Source organism: Lathyrus oleraceus, chromosome 5 (assembly GCF_024323335.1).
Source record: "Lathyrus oleraceus cultivar Zhongwan6 chromosome 5, CAAS_Psat_ZW6_1.0, whole genome shotgun sequence".
Lineage (NCBI taxonomy): Eukaryota > Viridiplantae > Streptophyta > Magnoliopsida > Fabales > Fabaceae > Lathyrus > Lathyrus oleraceus.
The window spans coordinates 265,090,860-265,111,421 of record NC_066583.1 but is presented as its reverse complement, the minus strand read 5'-3'; positions in this window follow the sequence as shown (position 1 = coordinate 265,111,421).

Here is a 20,562-nt window from a genome sequence, read left to right as displayed (position 1 = left end):
AGTTAAACATTTTTGAAGAAGAGGAAAATCACTTCTTCAATGGTATTACTCCAAAATGACCTATAATGTATCCTCATATGACATGCTCATAAAAGTTGATTTAACTCTCACTCCAAACATTAAAGTTGAACTAGACATAATGAATTTTATTATGAAACTTTGAAATATTTCATCCCATAAAAATTGAGCAAGTTATGGCCTTGGGAAGTTGACTTTCAAATTAGGGTTTAGACAAAATGACCTATAATGTTTCAACATAGAAAATAACTTTCCAAGAATAATTAGCTCTAGACCTCAACACGAAAGTCATTTGGAATGTCATTTAGAGTAACGTTTCTATTGGAACCATTTTCATATCATGAAAATTGTAGGAGATAGGGTCAAGGGGGACCCAGTTTTGATCAGATGAATTCATCTGGCCAACCACCATCAACCAACTTATTAACTTGCAATTCTCTTAACTTTTTAGGATCATCGTAGATAATATATGCATAAGATGTTAAAATTTGAAGTGTCCCTTGAGGTATTTGATCAATTGGTGAAGAAGCTTGTTGAAGAAGTTACACAAGATACCTAGATGAACTAGGGTTTCCAAGGCAATCCAATTCCAAACGCTCGAAGAATGCTTGATCAAAATAACATGTAGAGATCATTGGGACTCATATATGATGCTTAGAGACATCGTGGATCATTACTTGGTTGTGCTCTTAGCAATGAGGGTCTTAAACCTTAGAAGTGAACTTGATAGATCAATGGTGATCATGCCCTATCTACAAAAGAGTTAGGCAAATGCATATACATATTTTTGGTATTTTAGTTAGTAAAAAAATGATAATATAAAAGTGTGATACAATCACATAGTGCTTGGTGATCTATCCCAAAACAAACCCAATGAAAGAGGGGTAAGGATGATGCCAAGGTATGATCCTAATGCTAATGCATATGATGAGATTGCATGAGGGATCTTAGGGTCAAAATTGGGGTCTTACAACTGCCCCTATTTAAGGACATTCTAACTGAGGAGGCGAAGGTTAAAATCTTTGTATCGACTCATTAGAATGGGCTTAAGTAATAACATATAGGAACAAATTTTGGTCCCAAAGAGACCTCATGATGCATATGACATGAATGTAAAATAAACTCTTTATGGGGAAATATTTCCATACAGGAAAAGAAATCAGAGAGACCGATGGGAGAAAACCATGCACGGGATAAACACAAATAGCTGCTCAGAAACAAGGAGAAAACTCAGACTGGGAGCGAATCTGATGGTGATTGATGGGGAAACCGAAGTTCTACCGCAACCATGCGAACTTCTGAGGAAACCTATTCTTACTCCGCTGGAAATTAAATATGAACTCGGCTGGGGAATAAACACTCCATATGGGACTAATCAACCAACTCAGGTGGCTACTCCACTGGGGAATGGAGAACAATAATCGTCCGGAGAAATCAACAAATGTCGAGCGCTAAATAATGTTGTCGGGGATGAAAGAGAAATGCCTTACTGCTTGGAGAGAACCAATAATGCTCCACACTTAGGGCTTACTTCTTTCGAACCACTGTTGATATTCTTTTAAATGAAATCGATTGCTTAAAATTCATGCTTTTATATGTTTAAGAAAAATGATTTTGATTTAAAATTTTTAATTTCAAAAATGATCATAAAAAAATTTAAATCTACTTGGCTGAAAAAAATAAGAGTAGAGACAATTGGACAAAAAGCTCAACTTTATTTAATAGAATGGTAGTCTGTAAATGACAAGACTCCATAGACCTTTACAAAGATGAAAATGGTAATTTACGTGGAAAAGGGTTACATTGAATACAATGGTCACTAATCCTTCTACCAGCTCTTGATATCCACTGTGCTCTTGGCAGCTGCTGGGGATAATGAAATGACATCGGCCGTTGTGCTCAAGAACGTCTTCAACATTGAAAATCAACAGGATGCAGTTACTTGCCATAATCACTAATTTTTGCATAAATTTCCCCAAGGTGGGTACTCAATTTATCGGGATAATTCTGTGTTCTATGTCTCTAAATTTTTCCTGGATCGCCCTTTCGGGTTTTCAATCCACCGAGATGCTCTTTTTTGCCTAAGCCTCCCTTTTGGGTTTTCAACTTAGCGAGTTGTTCTTTTCCTTTTTTAGGCGAAGTATTTCTTCACTGCATCAACATTTACAGGACGAGTGAACTCTTCACCATCCATAGTTGTAAGAATCAAAGCACCGCCTGAAAAGGCTCTCTTAACAACATATGGGCCTTCATAATTAGGAGTCCATTTTCCCCTAGAATCTGGTTTTAAAGATAAAATCTTCTTGAGCACAAGGTCACCTTCTCTGCACGCCCGAGGTCTAACCTTCTTATCAAAAGCTTTGTTCATCCTTTATTGATATAACTGACCATGACATATGGCAGTCAGTCTCTTCTCTTCAATCAAATTCAACTGATCAAACCTGGTCTGACACCATTCAACCTCATTCAACCTGGCTTCCATGAGCACATGCAATGAAGGGATCTCAACCTCTACGAGGAGCACAACTTCCATACCATAAACCAGTGAGAAAGGGGTTGCCTCTGTTGAAGTGCGGATGGATGTACGATACCTGTGCAAAGCAAATGGGAGCATCTCATGCCAATCCTTATACGTCACAACCATCTTCTGAATAATCTTCTTAATATTCTTGTTTGTAGCTTCAAATACCCAATTCATCTTGGGTCTGTAGGGAGAAGAATTATGATGGGAAATCTTGAAGTCTTTGCAAAGAGCTTCCACCATATAATTGTTCAAGTTCGATCCATTATCAGTAATGATCTTACTTGGCACACCATAACGACATATAATCTAATTCTTGATAAACCTTACAACAATTTGCTTGGTCACGTTTTCATACGATGTCGCTTCAACCCACTTTATGAAGTAATCAATAGCCACCAAAATGAAAAGATGTTTGTTCGAAGCTTTGGGCTCAATCATGTCAGTTCCCCATATGGAGAAAGGCCATGGAGAGGAAATGACGTTTAAAAGTGTCGGGGGAACATGAATCTTATTTTCATATATTTTACACTTGTGGCACTTCTTCACAAACATGCAACAGTCAGATTCCATTGTCATCCAATAGTAACCTGCTCGCAACATCTTCTTTGCCATTGCATGTCCATTGGAATGAGTACCAAAGGAACCATCATGGACTTCAGTCATCAATAGGTCTATTTCGTGTCTATCCACGCATCTGAGCAGAACCACAACAAAGTTTCTCTTGTACAAAACATCACCATTTAGGTAGAAATTATCGGGTAATCTTCTCAAAGTCTTCGCATCACAGTCAAATTGGGAACCACGTTCCAATACTTCATTACAATCATTAATGCCAACATTGCAAAAGCATCCACCATCCGGTTTTCATCTCGAGGGATATGATGAAACTCAACCTTTGTAAAGAAATTTGAAATCCTCTTCGCGTAGTCTCTATACGGTATTAAACCGGGTTGATTCGTCTCTAATTCACTTTTGATTTGATTCACAACCAAAGCTGAATCTCCAAGGACATCTAAATGCTTGATTATGAGATCAATGGCCTCATAAAGGCCCATAATGCAAGCTTCATATTCTGCCATATTGTTTGTACACTTGAAAGTCAATCTAGTTGTAAATGGAAAATGAGTGCCTTGAGGAGTAATGATCACTTCTCCAATGCCATTACCATACTGATTAACAGCTTCACCAAATACCATGCCCCAACAGAAACCAGGTTCTGGCTCTTCTTCAAACAATGGTTCATCACAATCCTTCATTTTCAAGTACAAGATCTCTTCATCAGGAAAGTCGTACAGCATTGACTGATAATCTTCAATCTGTTGGTGAGCTAAATGGTCAGCCAAGATACTACCTTTGATCACTTTTGGAGATCGGTATTCAATATCATACTCTGATAACAACATCTGCCAATGGGCAATACTCCCCGTTAAAGCATGATTCTCAAATAAATACTTGATTGGATCCATTTTGGATATCAACCAAGTGGTATGATTCAACATGTACTAACGCAGACGCTTAGCAGCCCAAGCCAATGTGCAACAAGTCTTCTCTAGCATAGAATACCGAGTCTTACAATCTGTGAACTTCTTACTATGGTAGTAAATTGCAAATTCTTTCTTTCCAGTCTCATCTTGCTGACCCAGAACACAACCCATACTATCTTCAAGCACAGTCAAATATATGATTAACGACCTTCCTTCAACAGGCAGAGACAAAATCGGAGGCTCAAGCAGATATTCTTTAATACTGTCAAACGCTTTCTGGCAATCTTCAGTCCAATCACAAGACTGATCTTTCCGAAGAACCTTGAATATAGGCGCACATGTGGCTGTCACGTGTCAAATGAATCTTGATATATAATTCAAGCGACCGAGAAAACCTCTGACTTGCTTCTCAATTTCGGGCACAAGCATCTCTTGTATTGCTTTTACCTTGGCAGGATCAACTTTAATACCCTTCTCGCTGACAATAAAGTTGAACAACTTACCAGAACAAACACCAAAATTACACTTATTGGGATTCAAGCGGAGTTTATACCTCCTCAAACACTAGAATAGCTTCAACAAATGCTCAACATGTTCCTCTTCATCAATTGATTTAGCGATCATGTCATCGACATAAACTTCAATCTCTTTATGCATCATATCATGAAAAAGAGTAGTCATTGCTCTTTGGTAAGTGGCACCAGCATTCTTTAGACTGAAAGGCATCACTCTATAATAGAATGTTCCCCAAGGTGTAATGAATATGGTCTTCTCCATATCTTCAGGTGCCATCTTGATCTGATTATATCCGGAAAATCCATCCATAAACGAAAAGACTTTGAATTTAGCAATATTGTCTACCAGCATATCAATGTGTGGCAGAGGGAAATCATCTTTCAGACTGACTTTATTCAAATCTCAGTAATCATAACACATGCGAACTTTTCCATTTTTCTTCGGCACATGCACAATATTGGCCACCCGTTGCGGATTCTCAGCAGCCATAAGGAAATCGATATCAATCTACTTATGCACCTCTTCTTTGATCTTTACTTCAATATCGGGATGCATTCTTCTCAACTTCTACTTGACTGGTGGGCATTCTGGCTTCAACGGCAATCTATGCTCCACAATCTCAGAATCCAAATCAGGCATGTCTTGATAGGACCAAGCAAACACATCTAAATACTCTTGAAGAAGATCAATCAACCCCTTCTTAACATCTGGACACAGTCGAGATCCAATCTTGACTTCCTTCACATCATCCTCGGAACCCAAGTTGACTAGCTCGATCTGCTCTTCGAATGGCTGAATGACTTTTCCTTCATGCTCAAGAAGACGAGACAATTCATCACTCACTTCTTCATCACTTTCCTCCTCAACCTCAAACACAGGGAATTCAAAATTTGGAGAAGGAGAAGGATCATTGTATTCAATGGGGTTAGAAACCAACCTGGATAATGATTTGATATTTTGATTTTAGAGAAGTGAATTTGTGAGAAAATATTATGCAGATGGACAATTATATTGTTTATTTATGTTTTTTGTGATTATCTTTTTCAGAATAAAGCAAAAAGTAAAAACAAAACATCATAGATGCGGATGAATAGAATTATATTTTATTGATGATTAAATTTAAAATGCGTCATAAACAAATAAAAGTAATTACTTAGATCGATGCATAATAACAGGAATATCAACAACATTCCAATTGTTGCAAGCCTTTCCATGCGTCATAAAATTGGTGCAGTCTTCCTCTTTGTCATCATCTAGCACATCAGCTAAGTGTTGTTCATTCCCATGAATGAACTCTACGCTACGGAAGATGAGTTGCATATCACCTGATCTAGTAGCTGATGAACCTTGCTGAAAACCCAAACCGGTTCTATTCTTGTTATCGGAGACTTCTACCATCTGCCCCCACTGATCAACATTTCCTTCTTCAACAATCTTTCTTGCATATTTCAATGAGGACATGCGTGCCCCAACCCCTTTTCAGCAGTAATAGATAAGGCTTGGAACGAAGTTCCAACCTCATCCTCAGCTTCAACATAAGAGAAAGATGACAGGTGGCTAACCAAAAGTGCCTTTTCCCCGCCAACGATGACTAGCTTTCCATTCTTGATAAATTTGAGCTTCTGATGCAATGTGGAGGTAACAACTCCCTCCCCGTGGATCCATGGCCTTCCAAATATACAACTTTAGGTGGGGTGGATATCCATTAGTTGAAAAGTAATCTAGAAGTCACTCGGACCTATCTTCACTGGAAGGTCCACTTCACCAATCACCATTTTGCACGAACCGTCAAAAGCCTTAACGATTACGCCACTATATCTCATAGGCGCTCCTTGATATGACAACTTTGATAATGTTGACTTCGGCAGCATATTCAACGAAGATCCGGTGTCAACTAGCACATTTGACAAAGCATCATCTCTGCAGTTCATGGAGTAATGTAATGCCAAGTTCTGATTCCTACCCTCCTCAGGGAGTTCTTTATCACAAAAACTGAGATTGTTGCAAGAAGTGATGTTAGACATAATATGATCAAACTGATCCACCTTAACATCATGTTCCACGAAAGCTTGCTCAAGAACTCTTTGTAGTGCTTCTCTGTGTGCTTCAGAATTCATGAGCAAAGACAGTACTAAAATCTTTGAGGGGGTTTAGAGCAGTTGCTCCACCATATTGAATTCACTCTTCTTTATCAGTCTAAGTACCTCATCATCGTCGTTAAGCTTCAAACTGCTAGATTTACCAGACTAACACTCTGGAGCGCTAACTATATCTACTACAGGCACTTCCACTTTCTTACCAATTGAACAATCTTCTACATTCTTTGGGAACACCGGCCCAAACACTCAACCTCTACGGGTAACCTTAGGGACATTTGCAATGCTTATGACAAAACTGGTCATAGGTAGAGGAATCTCTTGACCATCTTTCACCATAGTTTCATTATACTGATATGGAACAACTTTATCGGATGCGTACGGGATTGGACCTGCCAACCGTATAACCAACGGTGATACGGATCTCTTGCTGATACTAATACTAAATATGGGAACAATGACATTCACATCGTCACCTAAGTGACGAGATTGAAATATTTGAATCATGCCTTCATCTATCAACCGCTGGATGTCCGTTTTGACAATCACACAACCCCTTGGGTTAACACTGCAGATTACACAACCATCATGGTCATGTTCACAAACACTTACCAAGCAAATATCCTTGTGAATCCTCACCAAGGATCTTCGAATGAAGTGGAAATCATATATTTCGAACTCCCCGGGACAGTCGTCCACCATGTTAACAGATGAATTTCCATGGGCAGGCAGTGGGTTAGCTTTAACATTGGGTGCACGGTCCTCAAAGGACACCATTTCACTTTTTACTAGCTTCTGAACTTCATATTTGAAGGGGTAGTAGTTCTCTATATCATGTCCGGGAGCTCCTTGGTGAAAGGCACAATGGAGTTCCGACTTGTACCACCATGGAAGTGGTTCGGGGATTTGCGGAGGATTTATTGGTTGTAGCAGGTTCTTGAGAACCAATGATGGATATAATTCTGCATATGTCATTGGAATAGGGTCAAAAGAGACCTTCTTCCTCTCAAAATTCTGTTGCTGATGATTATTGGTATTGTTGTTGTTGTTGTAGGTGTTTGTACGTTGTTGTGGTTCTTGTTGTTGACGCTGTTGTTGTTGAACTAGTGCTGATTGACTTGCTGAAAAGAAGCCTTCATCTGAGTCTTCTCGAGGACAAGCGAGTCAATAATATTCTTCCAAGCAACGGAAGGCTGAGGCATACTAGAGGAAGATAAAACACCCGACTCTCTCTGTCTCTTTGTCACTCGGTCTTCAAGTAGCTCTATAAGTGCATCTTTGTCCTTAGACTCAAGCTGCAACTCCTCATACTTTGTGCTCAAAGCATGGAAACACTCTTCCCACATATCCTTCTCTCGCTTCATCTTGGCGAGCGCGTCTTCCAACTCCTCTACATCTTGGTTAGGAAGAGTTAATGGCTCAACCATAACCATACACATAGGTATCTCACAAGGATAAGGCATCTTAAATTCGAAGCTCTCTTCTTCCCCAAAGAGTGTAAGCTTCTAAAGCTACACAATTGCACGGACAAATCTCGGATCTTCCATTCTTATAAACATTATGCCAAGCATGCACAATCTTCTACTTCAAATGCTGGGGATCTATAACCTCTTGATAGAAAAGACCTTCTAACAAAGTGTTATTAGGTTTATCTCTCAAGGGGAACCCAAGCTGACAGCGAGCCTGTAAGACCCCAATTTTGACCCTAAGATCCCTCATGGCATCATAGCATTGCATTGGCAAAGCCTCAAGGATCATAAGCATATAGGTTCCCTTTACCTTTGGGTGGGACTTCTTCTGAGTGGTTTGAGATCACCAAGCATGATTGAATTTATATTATTTGCTTTTCTCATTTTTATTTGCTAACCCTAAGCACAAAATATGTCACTAACATTTCTGGTTTGTAGCTTGAGCAATCACAAGGTCCAAAACTTCTAGGAGATCATGGGTGCAATGATATGGCCAAGAGAAGATGAAACCAAGCATGGCAATGGTTCCCAAAGCTCCCATCCATCAAATATGCCTCCTTAGCATCTTAATTCATCATTTTGATCATAACAAGTCAAAGGGTTTGAGGTTTGTTTCTCATGGAAACCCTAATTCATCTGTTCATCAACTGTGCTTAGCTCATGAAGCAACCTCAACCCATGGTCAAATGAAATCAAGGGAAGTTCTTTAATTCATCATTTCTTGCATACTTGAACTTATTTTAGTGTCCTCAATCATCAATTCATCAAGATATGAGTTATGGACTTGGAAAGTTGATCAGTTAATTCATCAAGATATTTGAACTTTTTTATATGTGGATGTCAAATGGAGATGATCCCAAAAGAAAAAATGTTCTTAAGGACAATATAAACAACTTTCATATTCATAAAAAATTTATTTGAAGCTTGGAAGGTCATCTCCCATTCCAAGACATTATAGGTCATTTTGACTGAAACCCTAATTTTGGGTCAACTTCCCAAGGACATAACACATATAAGTCCAAATTGATTGTCTTGAAAAGATATACAACTTTAATGTTGGAGGTATTTCCATTTGAGGCTTGCAAAATTAAAACAGAAGGGTTTGAAGTTGGTTCATTTTGACAAAATTCTCAAAGGCATGTTTTGCACTATGAACTTCATGGCCTGTTTTCATAGATTTCCACACTTCAAATGAGTTTTTGTCCAACATAACATTTGTTCCTTATGTCAAGACCTTTCCAACCATTACCCACATGCTTATGTTTGGATTTTCTAATTGGTATTTTCGAGGAGGTGAACATTTAGGCATAATTATGGAATTCATGTGAAAACTTCATACACAAGCAAATGCCTTGCAAATTGCACGTCCAAATCAGTTTGGTTGATGCTCAGAACTCATTTGCAATTGCTCTTGGGCCTCACATGCACCTGTACAGGCCCATGCATGGAGGACCCAAGCTCATGCACACACGATTTCTTCATGACTTTGCATCAGCTGTGGCTATAAATAGAAGGCTTTGCTCACTTCAAATGGCAACCTAAAGGCGCCTGAAATGCTGCAAGAGTGATTTCCCAACCATCCAAAGGAACTAAATCCAATTTCTTCAAAATATTCAGATCTGAAATTCGATTGAATTTGGTTGAATCTTCAGATCTAAAGTTTCTAAACCTTTATCATCTGATCCATTGAAGTTCTGCTTTACAAAAGGAAACAAGGAAAAGGACTCAAAGTTTCAGAATTCAAAGGTGTGCATCAGCTGGTTTTTGCTTCGAATCTCTTTTCTCTTTGATCTATTGAACTTGCCATTGTGTTGTCTGAAGTCCTCTCTATGGAGGCATCATTATTGAGTGCTTAATTGTTGAAATCCATGAAGTTCAACATGAACACCATCTTTTTCTCCTTCTGATTTCTCTTACTATGGGGATCTAGAAGAGAAACTAATGGTATAGGGGTGATGTACATCACCCCAGCTTTAATTCGGTGTATAGATCATGTTGATGGGTTAAAGTTGTAAAACCTGCAACTGGTGGCCGGACTTTGGCTTCTCACCGGAGAAGACGGTGGTTTCCACCACCGTCCACACGTGGCTGGTCTCATAGCCCTTGGATCCATTGGTCACGATCTAATCCTGCCCTTGTTATGTTTGACTCCATTTAATTCATGGTACCACGCGCTTGACTCATGTACATGGTAGGCGCGCGCTTGAGAGCCTTCTGATCAGCCACGTCAATTAATGAGGCTTGATAAGGCGCTCATGGTTTTTTCTAGTTTTTGCTTTAATTCATTTTATTTCTTAAATTCCATTTTATTTCGAAAATTCATAACTCTCTCATTTTTTATCCAAAAAATATGGGACCAATTGCATTATTTCTCTTTTTAACTCTATTTTCTAAAAATGATTTTTAATATTTTTTATTTCATCATTTGATATTTTTTGTGAATTTTCTCTTTTCTGGTTATTTTTAATTCGTTTTAAATAGTTTTTGATATTCAAAAAATACAAAAATATTTTCTCAACCTATTTGAATGATGATGAATCTATGAAAAATATTCTCATCAATTTTTTAATTGATTTGAGATTTATTTGAGATTTTAGTTCAATTAGGTTATTTTTATTCATTTTTAATTGATTAAAAATAGTTTCTGACTTTTAAAAATGCTGAAATTTTTTGTCAAACTTTGTTTGACCTTGTTGAACTTGGGATAAGTCACTTGGACTTTTCAAAGTTGATTTGAAGTGATTTTGAAGTTTGACCTTTCTTTATTATTTTAATTCAAGTTTATTTTTATATTAAAAATGCCAAAATTATTTTGTTCATTTCTTGATTTCCAATCTTCATCTCACTTCTGTTTTTGATTTTTTGACCATGATCCTCAATGTCATTTGGTCAACATTTGTGGATTGGTACATTCCATTTCATTTAATGAACCTTATTCCTTTTATTTCCATTATCCATCTTCTTCTTCTTCTTCTCCTTTTCCTTTTGATCAATGAGTTAAAGGTTGATAAGTTAGCATTAATTAGGGAGGCTTAATCTTCCTTGATTCAAATCTAATTCATATTGATCAATTGATCAAGTGAATGGCTTTGCATTAAGGATAGGTTGCTTCCTAAATCATGCAAAGGACTTAAACCAATACAAGATCATTTCCCATTTTCTTTTTAGCATGACAAGTTGTTGGAACTTGGTTCACTAATCAAGACTTCTAACTTTTATTGTTGCCTACATTATTATTGACCGGCCTCAGATAGTTGTGACTTCTACATAAGTCCAATTACGATTGCTTAACATAGCGCTAAATTTGCCTTATGGCACACTAACTACTAACACTAACCATTAACCATTAACATTTACTTTTTGCACTTTACATTTATGCAATTTACTATTCTTGTACATATTATTCATTTGATTTTCCCTTTGCTCATTGGAGCACATGTTTATGTTAATGCAATTTTCCTTTTGCTCACATGAGCAATTTTCCTTTTGCTCACATGAGAATTTGACAAAATGGACTTAGACTTTAGGACTTTCCCTATGTAAATTTGGAGTCAAAGAGAAACTAGGCATTAGGCCTTTAGAGTGCTATAAAAGTAAAAGAGCAACTAGGCATTGGGCCTTCAGAATGCTTAATGTTGAAGATGACCTTGAAAGGACCAACTTCTAAACTCTTCTTGTCCATTCCTTATTTGTTTGCTAGAATCTTTTAATATGTGTGTTCTTGTGTTAGGGATTCCAAGATACATTGAGGAGCTTTCCAAGAGTTCATTTGATTGTTGATTGCTTGAGTTTATGCTTATGTGATCGCTTATTCCAAAGGATGGGAGCTACTTGGATCATCAATATGATCTCAAGAGAGGAAGTCCATTTGTGGTCTTGCTTCTTATCCCTCACCTCTTGTATGATTAGGACTTTAGCCATTCTTCTTCTTCCCTCCACTCTAACCCAAGCCAAAAATTTTGTGCAAACATTTAACACTTGTTTTCAACATTAGAAACCTAAGCCTTATGCTTTTGATTTTCAAAACTTTCTTTTCATAATACTTATTTTGAATTGAATATTTAATCAACTTTGACCATATTTTGTAAAAACTTTTCATTGGTAAATATAACCCACCCAAAAATCTATTTTGGGTTTCAATGGCCACTTTGTTAATAAAAATTTTCATAACCTTTAGCTATTAGGTTTGAGTTATCCTTGAGGTAGATGTAATATTCACCTATATCCTTAGTGAAGGACAATAAGTCTTCCATGCTTATTATAGGGTTAACCCCTCACTAGCATGTTGAAGCTATCCTCACATGGTGGATTGTGGTTTTAGGTTGAGTTTTCTCCCTTGGATAACAAAAGACCTTAAGGCTTTTGGACCAATCAATCCACCAACTCATTTTGAGATTTTTACCCCGAACTACGAGGTTTTGATCCTAATCTTTTTAAAGATGGTACGTAGGCAATGGGTTTATCCATCCAAACACAAAATGTAAATAAACTTGTATATTCTTTTCTCATCTCTTCAATCATGTTTGCACAAATAAGTTTTCACAAAATACCAACCTTACAATAAATGTGAAAAGGGCTCCCTAGGAGTACCTAGGATGTTTTGGGTGCTTAAAACCTTCCCATTGCATAACCAACCCCCTTACCCAGATCTCTGAGATTTTTACTAGTTTTTGACTCGATAAAACTTTTAGGTTTTTGTTCGCTTTCTAACCATTCCTTTGGAGAAATAGAAGTGCGGTGGCGACTCGACTTGTATGGTTTACCTCAGATTTAGTTGATATCTCTAATGGTAACGAATACCCCATTACAGAAAAGTGGCGACTCTGCTAGGGACCTTTTACCTAGTGGGTTTTGCCTACTTTTCATATTTGTTGTATTGTATTGTATATTGTTTGGTGACATATTTTTGTGCAATTTGGGATTACTGTATTGTATGTAATGATTGAATTGCTTGAATATTAATTCTTTGTGTGCTTGGTGATCTTTGTGAGATGAGTTCTATACCCGAACTCGAGTGCACTTAGGATAGGAGAATGGCATAGTCTTGTTGACTTGTGTGGAGTTATTCCTTAGCAAGTTGACTTGCAAGTCCATTCACTTGGTGGAGGTCATGTTGGGATCAATAATGTCACACAAGTAGTTGTGGTTAGACATTACTCTTTCCAATATAGACCTTAGAAGCCAAGAACCTTAGTTTACCAAGCCCCTCTTGGCCTATTCTTAGGATGTAGTGTGAAAGTCGTTCAAGTGTAAGATTTGATACGATTGTTACGCGATACTACACTCATAAGAGTCTCTCTTGAGAATATTTTGGGAATACGAGTAGTCGTTTCTCCGATAATATCCGAAAGATGGGACGATGACTATGGGAAACTCTTGTAGAACATGTTTGGCAGGTTAAACCCTAGTACACTCCCTTTGGGTGGTTCTTAATCGAGACTCCATGCTTGTGACTTGCAACAAACCCTTGATTCGTGGTTGATCCGTTCATGTATCCTTAATATCAATGGAACTTGGGTGTTGATAAGGTGTAAACCATAATCCACCAAAATGGATGATTGATATTAAGGATAATATGATCCATCCCATGACCTTTGTTTGGTGTGCTTTGCTTGATCCTTGAGTGTGATTGTTGCATTCATGCATTCATGCACCCATTTGCATCCATATCATTAAAACAATAAGAAAATTTTCAAGGAACTTAAGAGGTCTATTTGAAAATTTTCAGACATGGAAAGACAAAGAAGAAATACAAAGAAGTACAACTTCAGACAACCTGATTTGAAAGAACTAAGGAATTTGACATCCTATGTATTAGATCCCTTGGGTTTCAAGGATCATTTTGGGAAGCTTCTTCCTCTTCTGACTACTCAGGTGGATGAAGGATTGATGAGTGTATTGGTGCAGTTTGATGATCCTTTGTACCGTTGCTTCACATTTCCGGATTTTCAGCTTTTGCCCACACTTGAAGAGTATGCCTACCTTGTGGGTATACCTATTCTAGATCAATTGTCGTTCAGTGGCTTGGAGAATATTCCTACTTCTCGAGAGATAGCTGACATGTTGCATATAGATGAATTTCTGGTTGGTGCTAATATGACTACCAAAGGTGGAATTCCAGGTCTCCCTTCTGAGTTCCTCATTGCTCAAGCTACTGTGTATGGGAAGGCCATGAGTGAGGACGCCTTTGAGGCCATATTTGTACTCCTCATCTATGGGTTAGTGTTGTTCCCCAACATCGATAAGTTTGTGGATGTGAACGCTATAAGGATTTTCTCTACTCTTAATCCCGTTCCGACTCTGTTGGGTGACACTTATTTTTCTTTGCATATGAGGAATACAAAGGGTGGTGGTGCCATTGTGTGCTGTTTGCCTCTGTTGTATAAGTGGTTTATTTCTCACTTACCGCAGACGGTCGCCTTTAAGGAGAACAAGGGATGTTTACGGTGGTCCACGAGACTTATGTCTCCCACTAATGATGATATCTCTTGGTACAACCGTGTGTATGATGGCGTGCAGGTTATTGACTCTTGTGGTGAATTCTCCAATGTACCTCTTCTTGGTACATGTTGTGGGATTAGCTACAACCCCGTTTTGGCACGTCGTCAGCTTGGGTTCCCCCTAAAGGATAAACCCAATAACATTCTGTTGGAGGGTGTGTTCTTTCAGGAGGGTAAAGATTCTCAAGGCTTGAAGGACATGATGGTCCGCGCTTGGCGCAAGATTCATAGGAAAGGAAGGAAGGAGTTGGGTCCTAAGAATTGTGTCGCTTTGGAGCCTTATACTGCTTGGGTTAGGAGGAGAGCTTCTGAGTACCTCATGCCGTACGAGCATCCGAGACCTACACCTTTGGTTGAGGATGGGCCATCAACCCTCCCTGACCAAGGAGTAGAGGAGTTGAGAGACGAAGACCGTTCACGTGCTTGGATCCGTGAATGAGAAGAATTGCTTCAGCAGATTAAGGAGAAGGATGCTTTGATAGAGTTCCTCGAGCATTATGTTATTGATGATCCTAATGATGCATTGACTTCTCTACTGCCTCAGTCCTCCAGGTTCTGGAAGAGGAAGTACGATCGACTCGCCAAGGAGAAGGCAGATATGGAGGCAGCCTATGAGGAGGAGGTGAAGAGGCTTCGTGCATCTTATCTTCCAGTCTCCCGAGCTTTAGATGATTGTTTCTAGGGATCCATAGGATGTTTATTTTCCTTTTCTCTTGTATTTTGGTTACCAATGCTGTACTTCTTTGGTGTAAAAAAATATTTTCCAGATATCATTGATGAGATGTTTCCATATGTGATAAAAGTATAATATTTCCCAAAATTTGCAAATAGAACTCTAAAGTTCCTCTGAAATAAAAAACAAATCATATTCACAAACATTGCATGCATCATGTGCATAAGCAGGTTTTGCTCCAGGCTTCTTGTCCTATGGTCTAACTCTGTGTTCTTCATTTATTTTGAAGACAAGCTGACTCACCGGTACTACACTCGAGCCAACTCTTCAAGACTGATGGATCAATTGGAACAAGAGAACCACGAGCTGAAAGAGGAGGTAGCCAGATTGACTGCCCTGATGGAGTCATTCTTAGCTGCCCAGAGCCAGTCTTCTCCAACACCCTTAACTCCTCCCCAGAGGACGGTCATTTCTGAGGTCGTGACTTCTACTGTGCCTGCTGCAGCAGCTCACTTTGTGCCATCTATGCCAGTCGGGTTCCCTTGGGGAATGCCCGCCAACTTTGTGCCAGAGGGTTTTGCTCCAACTCTTGCTTCTTTGCCGGCATCTAGTCCAGTCCTTTCAGTGCCACCTCCTGTCGTGCACACTTTACCAAGGGTTGAAGATACCATCTATCATTCTGAGCCATCTGAGGGCCTAGACGTTTATGAGAAGATGGATGACATGAAAGACCAATTCCTTGAGCTTCGCAAGGAACTGAAGACTTTGAGGGGGAAAGACCTCTTTGGTAAGAGTGCTGCTGAGTTGTGCCTTGTGCCCAACGTGAAGATCCCTATTAAATTCAAAGTACCCGACTTTGAGAAATATAAGGGAAACACATGCCCTCTCAGTCATCTTGTGATGTATGCTCGTAAGATGTCGACACAAACTGATAATGATCAACTGCTCATCCACTATTTCCAGGACAGTCTGTCCGGTGCCGCTCTCCAGTGGTACATGGGTCTGGAAAGTTTGAACATCCGCTCTTTCAACGATCATGGCGAGGCCTTCGTCAAGCAATATAAATACAATGTGGATATGGCTCCTGATAGGGACCAGCTGAGGGCGATGTCTCAGAGAGAGAAGGAGACCTTCAAAGAATACACCCAGAGGTGGTGCGAATTGGCAACTCAGATAGTGCCACCCCTAGAGGAGAGAGAGATGACCAAGATCTTCTTGAAGACCTTGAGTTCATTCTATTACGAGAGAATGATTACCAGTGCTCCCTCAGACTTCACCGAGATGGTGAATATGGGTATGAGATTGGAAGAGGGGGTCCGTGAAGGACGCTTAACTCGAGACGAAGGCTCTTCAGCAAAGAGATATGGAAGCTTTGCTAAGAAGAAGGAAGGAGAGGCACATGCTGTGTCTTCCCATGTCAAGAGAAGACCCTCTGTGAAGAGCAAGATTGCCCGCCCAGTCAACAATCAGCATCAGGTGGCTCATATAGCACTTGTTTTCAGGGAAGCTCAACATTATCAACAACCGCAAACTCAGCAATATTAGCAACAACAACAGCGTCCGTAACAGCAGGCCTACCAGCCTCGAAATAACAACAACAATGCCAGCACCAACTATGAGAGGAAAAGGGTCACCTTCGATCCAATTCCAATGACTTATGCTGAACTCTATCCATCTATGATCGATAGAAAGTTAATCACTCCGCGAGACCCTCCCGCTGTACCTGCTAACCCCCAGTGGTGGTACAAGCCTGAGCTTCATTGTGTGTATCATTCCGGTGCTCCCGGACACGACATGGAGAATTGCTATCCCTCGAAGACCAAGGTGCAAGACCTTGTGAGAAGCGGGATTTTGTTTTTCGAGGACGTAGGTCCGAAAGTGAAGAAGAACCCATTGCCCGAGCATGGGAAATCTGTTAATATGGTCCAGGGCTGTCCTGGCAAGTACAAAGTTAAATATGTCAGTCATATCTGACAATCGCTAGTTGAGATGCATCGCTTGTTGTGTGATTATAGCCATTATGAGCATGACCATGATAGATGTCGAGTATGTTCTGTTAATCAGAGAGGGTGTCGCCAGGTGCGCAGAGATGTTCAAGAGATGTTAGACGAAGGAGTCATTGAGATCCTTCAAAATAGAAATATTGACGAAGATGCTCTCGAAGTCAATGTAATTTCTCCAGTATTCCGGATACCTGAGCCTGTTGTCATTAAGTATGATGGCAGCAAGAAGAAGGCTTCTCCTACTCTCGTTATCAAGCCAACCAGACTTGTACCGTACTCCTCCGAGAAGGCGATTCCTTACCGCTACAATGCTGTAGAAGTGGAAAATGGGAAAGAGGTGTCCCTGCCCTCTTCATCTATCGTTAATATTGCCGACGTCAGCGGTTTGACCCGTAGCGGTCGTGTATTTTCGGCTCAGTTGAAGCCTTAAGCTGATGCACGAGGAAGTGTTGATGCTGATTTTGTTGAACGCCCGATTGGGAATGCTGTGAGCACTCCGATTCCGGCACTTGTTGATAAACCCTCCTCTACGTTGAGAACTCCTGCTTCTGCTGGCCCGAGTAAGAATATGAAAGAAGATTGTGATGAGATGCTGAGGCTTATCAAGATAAGCGAGTACAACGTTGTAGACCAGCTTCTACAAACTCCGTCCAAAATATCTGTGTTATCACTACTATTAAATTCAGAACCACACCGAGAAGCTCTGTAGAAGGTGTTGGATGTGGCGTATGTGGATCACGACGTCATGATAGAACAATTTGATAGCATTGTTGCAAACCTCACCGCTTGTAACAATTTGAGTTTTTGTGACGCTGATCTCCCCGAGGAGGGAAGAGACCACACCTTGGAATTACATATATCTATGAGCTGCAAGGATGATGCCATGTCCAATGTGTTGGTAGACACTAGGTCATCATTGAATGTATTTCCGAAGACCACTCTCGTGAAGTTGTCATATCAAGGGCCTCCCATGAGGCAGAGTGGGGTAGTTGTGAAGGCTTTCGATGGGTCTCACAAAACTGTGATTGGTGAGGTTGATCTCCCAGTCAAAATCGGACCAAGTGATTTCCAAATTATCTTCCAGGTTATGGACATTCACCTATCGTATAGTTGTCTCTTAGGCAGATCATGGATTCACGAGGCAGGTGCCGTAACATCCACCCTACACCAGAAACTGAAATTTGTAAAGAATAAGAAGTTGGTGGTGGTAGGGGGAGCAAAGGCTCTCCTGGTTAGCCATTTGTCTTCCTTCTCATATATAGATGCTGAGGATGAAGTTGGAACTCCGTTCCAAGCTTTATCTATTGCTGAACCTGTTCAGAAGAGAACTCCTTCAATTGCTTCCTACAAAGACGCAAAGTTAGCCATTGAGCGTGGTGCAACTGCTGAATTAGGGCAAATGATCAAGCTAGAAGACAACAAGTCCCGGGCTGGCATAGGCTATTCTTCTGGGGTCTTCAACAAGCAAGGTTTGTTCAAGAGTGGAGGATTCATCCACACTGGTCCAGACGAAGAGGCTGCTCCCATTTTGGAAGAGGACGAAGAGGATTCTGCAATAATTCGGTCGCTGTGGATATTCCAACAGTTATCCATAAGTCAAAGTAATTATCATTGTGTTTGAAAACCCTTCTCCCATGCCAAAAGGAGAAGTGATGACATTGTTGGCGAATAAATACAATGATATTTTCATTCAATAAATTCATGTTAAATGTTTGTTTTTCCAATTATTTTCCCTTTTCGCTTTTACATGAAATTGGTGATCACATAAAACCCTTAGAGATAAAATAAAATCAATCTTTTCATCTGCATAATGATTTTCCTTGCTTGAATTCTAAAAGCTCTTTATATCCAAAATCATTATGCAGGTTGATCAAACCCATTGAACATAATGATCCAACACCATCTCCCAACTTTGAATTCCCTGTATTTGAGGCGGAAGAAGATGATGTTGAAGAGATTCCTGATGAGATTACCCGTCTACTTGAGCATGAAGAGAAGATCATTCAGCCGCATCTTGAGAATCTGGAAACAATCAATTTGGGGTCTGAGGCCTGTGTGCGGGAAGTGAAGATTGGGGCACTCTTGGAAGAGTCTGTTAAGAAGGGGTTGATTGAGTTGCTACGAGAATATGTTGACGTCTTTGCCTGGTCATATGAAGACATGCCTGGTTTAGATACTGATATCGTACAACATTTCCTACCTTTGAAGCCTGAGTGTGTGCCTGTGAAGCAAAAGCTCAGAAGAACTCATCCCGATATGACAATAAAAATCAAGGAGGAAGTTCATAAGCAAATTGACACAGGTTTTCTGGTGACTTCTACATATCCTCAATGGGTGGCCAATATTGTGCATGGGCCTAAGAAAGATGGAAAAGTCCAGATGTGTGTGGACTATAGAGACTTGAATAAAGCTAGCCCGAAAGATGATTTCCCTCTACCACATATTGATATGTTGGTAGATAATACAGCTAAATTCAATGTCTTTTCATTTATGGACGGATTTTCCGGATATAATCAGATTAAAATGGCACCCGAGGATATGGAGAAGACAACGTTCATCACACCTTGGGGAACATTCTGTTATCGAGTGATGCCCTTCGGTTTTAAGAACGCCGGAGCCACGTATCAACGAGCTATGACTACCTTGTTTCATGATATGATGCATAAGGAGATCGAGGTATATGTTGATGATATGATTGCTATGTCGAGAACGGAAGTTGAACATGTAAAGCACCTGTTGAAGCTTTTTCAGTGTCTGAGGAAGTACAAGCTTCGCATGAATCCCAACAAGTGTACATTTGGAGTCCGTTCCGGCAAGTTATTGGGCTTCATTGTCAGCGAGAGAGGTATTGAGGTTGATCCTGCAAAGGTCAAAGCAATACAAGAGATGCCTGCACCCAAAACTGAGAAGCAAGTCCGATGTTTTCTTGACCGCTTGAATTACATTTCCAGATTCATATCCCATATGACTGTCACATGTGCGCCGATATTCAAGCTACTCCGGAAAGATCAGTCTCATGATTGGACGGACGATTGCCAAAAAGCTTTTGACGACATTAAAGAATATTTGTCTGAGCCTCTGATCCTGTCTCCGCCTCTGGAAGGAAGACCATTGATTATGTATCTAACAGTTCTTGAAGACTCAATGGGTTGTGTCCTTGGTCAGCAGGACGAATAAGGAAATAAAGAGTATGCCATCTACTATTTGAGTAAGAAGTTTACTGATTGTGAGTCTCGATACTCAATGCTTGAGAAAACATGTTGTGCTTTGGCTTGGGCT